Genomic DNA, 6,979 nt, shown 5'->3' on the forward strand with positions numbered 1-6,979 from the left:
AATGCCAATAGCTCGTTTTCAACTGCCAATGTCCTTAAATTATAATTTTACCAAAACAAAGGACTGTCTATGGACAAATGTTGTGGGGTGCCTAACACCTTCTCCACACGTAACTAGACTTTCGAACTCAAGAATCAAGATTTTATACCTATCCGTGTTAGATTAGGAAAAATGAAATTTTTCTTAGCTTAGGATCGGTAACAAAATCAAATAGAGTTTGGTGATCAATCACATCTAAGAAAAACTCAATGATTGGTGGCGACTTTATTTACCCTTGGTAATTTCTTTAAAATTGACTCATATTTCACATAACCAAGGTACAACCTTCCTTCATAGCACTCGAGCTCCGAGCTTCATATACACGTGCATATTCTCCAAAGAGAAGCATGCAAGCATCACCGTGATGGGTAGTTGATTCGCCACGAGGCATCAACACCACCAACTCACAATCTATGCCATTGCCTATAATGAGCTTTAAGTACGTTAACGGTTTGCCACCAATCTATTGCGATCATTTAAGCCTAAGGTTGGAATCACGACCCACCTAGTTGTGAGTGACTTATTGATCTATCCTTTTAGCTTTAGAGAGCCTACCCACACTTAGAGAAATCTTAGATCCTATCAATAAGGGGGTACACTTTTATATCTCTTGTTTGTTCAACTATATATATTGTGTCCACCTAATTCTAAAGGACAAATAAAATATGTAAAAATTTTAAGGATGACCCAAAAGTTATGTCATACCCTAAGATAGTGGGATGAAAAGAAAAGAAGTCTCATATGTAAGAGACTTATCCTAAAGTCCAAAGGTATATCTTAACTTGAAAGGTTCATAAGACTTAGGCCTAAGGTAACAAATATGCTATGGACTTAACATCCAACATCCTATAAAGTTAATATGAAATTCTCTAATATTGGGCCTCCTTGTATGCCAAGGCTCAAAATAATGAGAAATTCGTGGACTTTGAAAGGAAGGGTACAATATGTTCTAGCTAGAGAGCTACTTAAAAAAAATGATCATAATAAATGAAAACTAAAGGTGATGGATACATTGTAAGCCCATATTTGAGACAAAGGGTTGAAAATCATTAAGCATGTTCAAGTGAAAACCCACGAGAGTAAGATGAAAGCTTTATTGTAAATGGACTAAAGTCCAATGAAATAAGGGGCAAGGTTCATGAGAGGAGAGGGAGTGATTTTGTTACTGAGCCTTCATTAAAATGGATTTAAAGACTTTCTAAGAACATCTAAGTTAATAAAAAGAACCTTTTAATTGGGACATGGGTTTAACAAAATTGGACTTCTTTTTAAGCACTATTACACCATTAAGATCAAGTAAGCACGTCCCCCTTCTAATTTGGGTCTGAGAAAAGAACGAAAGATGTTTGATTAAGGTTGAGGTCACACATTAAGAGGAAACATTTCAGGAAGTATCTCAAGAAGGCATGGGCGCCCCAATTGATGACACGACTGCACAAAAGATATTCAAGGCAATAAAAGAACAAGGCGATGCTCTAAAAAAAATGGGAGGTCATCTCTCCAAGCTAGAGGGGAGCAAGCACAAGAAGCCTATACACGTAGAGATACATGATGAAAATAAGGAAGAAGACTGGGATGAAAGGGATAAGGCTGAATATGAAAGGAACAAGCACTTTGAGAAGCTTATCGAGGACATCGTGGCCACGAAGGAAAAGATGCAACTAGGATTCCGCAAGGCTTAAGCAATGGAGGATTGTATCTACAACATGGGTGGATTGAGTTCTAAGACTCCTATTGCATTGCCTTCCAAGTTCGAGATCTCTAATGCGGAAAAATTTGATGGGATTGGAGATCCAAAGCAACATGTTAGGAGGTATCTAAGCATAGCTAAAATGAAAGGGTTGGATGAGAAGCAAACTTTGCATGCCCTTTCTCTCTCACTTATGGGAGGTGCATTAAGGTGGTACTATAGTTTAGATTTGAATAAGATTAAGGTGTGAAATAAGCTAGTAGAGTTATTCGTGGATCAATTCATCTTCAATACCATGATTGATGCAAGTCTAAGAGACTTGTAGGCTACTAAGCAGGGAGTGGGGGAGGCATTTTTCCGAATAAATGACAAGGTGGAAAGGAAAGGCATCTAGGATGGTTAATAGGACAAATGAGAAAGACCAAATCAACATGATTATCAAAAATTTTCTTTTGGCATATTATAGTAGGCTCCGGTCATCGCTTATTAGTTCTTTAGGGGAGTTGTGTGATTGTGGAACTAAGATCGAAGATGCTATTAATAATGGGCAATTGGAGAAGGTTGAGAGCAAAACTCCAATCAAGAAGACATAGGGAGGAGGAGCGACCACTTCTAAAGCACCCAGTCCTATGAATGAAAGTGCCATCATACCTTAACAACCTCTAGCTTACCCAAGCTTCACAAAGAAAGCCAGCTGAGAATTCTCTAACCTAGTAATGACCCTTGCCCAAGCATATGAGAACTTAACCTCCAAAGGATTCATCAAGCCCTTAGACCCCACACCCATGCCTAATCCTGTGCCTCGTACTTTGAACCTTAATGAATATAGTCACTTACATAAAAAATCTAGCCATAAAATCGACAATTATTTCCACCTCAAGCACAAGATATAAGACCTGATAGATGATGGTACTCTCCTAAATCCAAACTTTATCATCGAGCGCCATATCGGAATTAGGTGCAAGTAGAAGAGATTGATTGGGATTGTTTGAAATTGATAGAGACCATAGAGGTTACCACGATGGAAGTCTAAGGAATATGAGATGAAGATGATGAGATTTTGAAAAGTGCGGTGGCTGTATGGGGAATACTTCCCAAAGGAATGTTTGAATTAATGAAGAGAGTCCTAGAAGACGATATGGCAAACATCACTAGGAGGGGGAAACACTATAAGCCATCCTTTATGGAGAATGATCATCTTGGTAGGAGGATGGAAGAAGGGTCCAAGTTCATTGAACTTAAAGGAAAGGAAGAGAAAGATAGGGTTTTGACTCAATTAAAGAAGATTCAAGTTCATGTGTTTGTATAGGGCTTACTAATGGCTTCTCACAAGCATCGTAGTGCTCTTTTGGATGCTTTGAAGGGGAAGGAAGTACCCATAGAAACTACTCCACAAGAGGTGCTATCTCTCATGGGAGTTGATGCCCCATCTCATCCTTTTCTCACCTTTTCTGATGAAGAACTTTGTCCCTAAGGAGCTACTCATACTAGACCCTTGCAAATCACCATCGAGTGCATGGGTGCCAAGGTTTTAATAGTGCTTATTGATAATGGATCTACATTAAATATGTGCCCGTTTTAGGACCGCTCTCAAAATCGGCCTAGATGTGGAGACAATTATTCCCTCCCTTTTGATTGTTAGGGCATATGATAACATTTCAAGGAAAGCTATAGGAACATTCAAGGCTCCTTGCAACATTGGTCCGTTGGAAACAATTGTAGAATATCATGTGATGGATATCACTCCTAATTATAACCTTCTCTTAGGGAGGGCATGGCTTCATCCTATTGTAGCTATTCCTACTACTTTGCATGAAAAGATGAAGATCCCATGGAAATGAGGAATTGCTATAGTACTTGGAGATGGTGAGATCCTAGCTCCCGTTCGGTGACTCGAAGAGGGAGGTAATGAGCTTCAAATGCGTGGCTTTGAGTTTGTGAACATGGCTGATTATGGATTGGAGGATGATAAATATACTACAAATTTACTCCAATATTATAGTCATGAGGTGATTGCAATGATGAAGAAAATGGGATATACGCCTGGTATGGGTCTTGGAAAGGAAGGAAGAGGGGTGGTTGAATTCCTCGACTTCAAGACTCAACTGACCAAGGAAGGTTTATGATTCTTTGAAGGCTACCTCACATTTTGCCTCTTTAAGTTGCACAAGAGTAAACTTATGCTCTTCTTCAATCTTTTTCATCTTTCTCACAGCATGGTTTGCAACCTAGGCATATTTTTCACAATCTTCTAACAAAGAATCATATGCTTCTTGAAGGTTGCTCTTTCCTTCATTTTGGCATACATCTTCATCTTCCGATTCTTCAACTTCCTCACCATCAGAATGCTCACCAAGTTCATTTACCAAATTGCTCAAATCTCCTTAGATTTAATGTAGGTAATTGTTATGAAATCCTTATAGTTCCCGTCATTGTCACACTCTTCTCCCGTGTCTAAATTTGAGCTTTTGGAGTCGCTAAGAGTAGTGACAAACACCTTACCCTTCTCTCTTAAGTAGTTGGGACATTCTTTCTTGATGTGTCCATGGCCATTGCATTCAAAGCACATAACTCCTTGGGGGATTGAGAGTCCGTCCCATCTTTCTTCTTGAACTCCTTTCTACCACTTTTGGATGATGAAAACTTTCCTTTGCTAAAGGACTTCCCACTGTTTTTCATCTTCAGAAATTTCTGGAAGTTCTTTGCAAGGAATGCTACTTCTTTATCCACATCATCTTCTTCGGAAGAGTCATCCATCCTTTCATTGATGGTTTTGAGTGCAAGTGATTTGCTTGGCTTGTGAGAAGGCAGTCCAAGTTTATATGTTTGGAGAGATCCAATTAACTCTTGAATCTTAATCTTATCCAAATCTTTGCTTTCTTCTATAGCAGTAACCTACGAACGGTAGCTCTCTGGTAAGGACCTCAAGATCTTTTTCACCACCTTAGCATCCTCAATCTTTTCACCGAGATTGAGCTTGGCAATCACGATTTCGTTGAGCTTCCCATAGAATGAATCAAATGACTCATCTTCACTCATCTTAAGCTATTCAAATCGAATGGTAAGCATTTGGAGTTTTATGTCCTTGACTTTCTTGGTACTTTTGTAGGTAGTCTCAAGAATCATCCATGCTTCCTTGGTAGTCTTCATATGTAATATCTTGTGAAATTTATTAGTAGACACACCACAAAATATAGCGTTAATTGCTTTGCTATTGGCATTTGCCAAAGCAAGTGCTGCCTTATCCCATTTGGACTTGGCTGTTGTGGGTCTAACATACCCATTCTCAACGCAATCCCATACAAACTCATCTATAGAACAAATGAATGCCCTCATATGAACTTTTTAAAAGGCATAGTTGCTTCCATCAAAGAATGGTGGAGCATTGAGAGATTGTGACCGATCCATCACAAAAAGGGTCATGGATCGTACTTAGGTAATGAAACCACAACAAGTGCACCCGCTCTGATACCAATTGAAAGCTTAAATTTGTGTTAAAAACACAAGAGCTGTTTAGACCCCAAATAAAAGAGTTACGGTTCGGTTGATTTTACTCTAACTTAAATTAAGTGCGGAATAGAGTAAATGCGAGCGAACAAACAAAACAACTACTATAAGCCATATTCATTAAAGCACAGCAGTGAAATGAAAGCTAAAAGAGTAGGAAAGAGAGATGCAAACAGAAGATAACACTCTGATGTGTTATCGAAGAGGAAACCGAAGAACTCGGTGAAAAACCTCTTCGCCGCCTTCCAAGCGGTAAATCAATCCACTAGACAATAAGTTGGAATACACGAATAGCAAAAGACCCTCCAAGCCTAGTCTACTTAATGCACCTAAGCCCTCCAAGCTCCTACTCCAACAAGGCTTCTCGGAACTGTGTCTTGCCTAGCTTTCCGAATCCCGCAATGCGCCCGATTGCATCCACCAAAGCTTGGCTTATTCCAATACTTCCCAGCAGCACCAAAAACTCACTGGACACTCAGTATGAGTGTGATAAGTGTTTGGGCTATCAACCTCTCAAAGATTTTGAAATAAAGATGTAGGAGTAGAGGAAAACCACAATGGATGGTGTAGAGAATTGTGGGTATGACAATCTCACACTCTCAAGGGTTTAAGGCTAGGGTTTTCTCTTCTGAAAAGCCTTCTACTCAATATGTGGGTAATGATGATATATATCGTGTGTATGCGGATGTAATGGAGTAGATAGAAAAAAATAGCAAAACAGACTGTTTCGCGGGTATCTTGCAGGAATGTCTTACCTGCGAGACACTCGTGAAAACCAGCTATCACCATCTATCATGACTTTTCGCACATGCATCACTTCACGGGATGCTTAGTCACGAGCTACCCACGAAAACTCCTGTCTTCAAATGCTTGAGTCTTCACACACTCTCTATCACACAACCCTTATAATAAAATCTCACAATAAATACAGGGTACAAAGATTGAGCAAAATTACAATCAAATTTGGCACGGAATTAAAACCAACACAAAATAGTTGTAAATCACAACTTTACAATCTCCCCTTTTGGCTATTCCGTGACAAAACACCCTATAACAGACTCTAAACTTAAACGTGAGTTTGGGAACAGTGGCAAAACTCACTCACACCTAATCTAGAAGCTGTGAAGCACTTACACAAATACACCTGTATCCTGAAACACTCACACACAAACAATACTTTCACTAAGCTCATGACAAGTTGAATACAAGGTATGTATAGGAGCAAGTATAATGCGAACAAGATAAACATCAAGATATAAACAATAAAGCATATGCAGCGAAAGGCTTGTGTACGCAGGATTTAACCCGCATACGCATGCTCATGACATGCGTGCGTGGGACTTGTTCAAGATCCCTAACCTAGAAACCCAAAATCACTTCCAATTTTTTTTTACATCTTTTACTTGTTCTTTAGAATTAGGTGAACACATGATATATGGTTGAACAAACAAGAGATGTAAATGGTATCCTTTATGATAGGGTCTAGGATCTCTCTAGTGTTGATACGCTCCCTCAGGCTAAAGGGATAAATAAGTAGGTCACTCACAACTTTATGGGCTCTGATTCTAACTAATGGCCTAAGTGGACCCCATAGTGGATCGGTAGCAAATTTTTAACATACTCAAAACCCATGATAGGCAATGACATCGATTGTGAGTTGGTGGGATGAACTCCGGAAGAAATGGGCTCGAATGAAGCCTTCCATCTTCACACTCATCACCAACCGAGGTTAAGGGAAAAAAA

This window comes from Castanea sativa, chromosome 4 (genome assembly GCF_040712315.1).
Source record: "Castanea sativa cultivar Marrone di Chiusa Pesio chromosome 4, ASM4071231v1".
Lineage (NCBI taxonomy): Eukaryota > Viridiplantae > Streptophyta > Magnoliopsida > Fagales > Fagaceae > Castanea > Castanea sativa.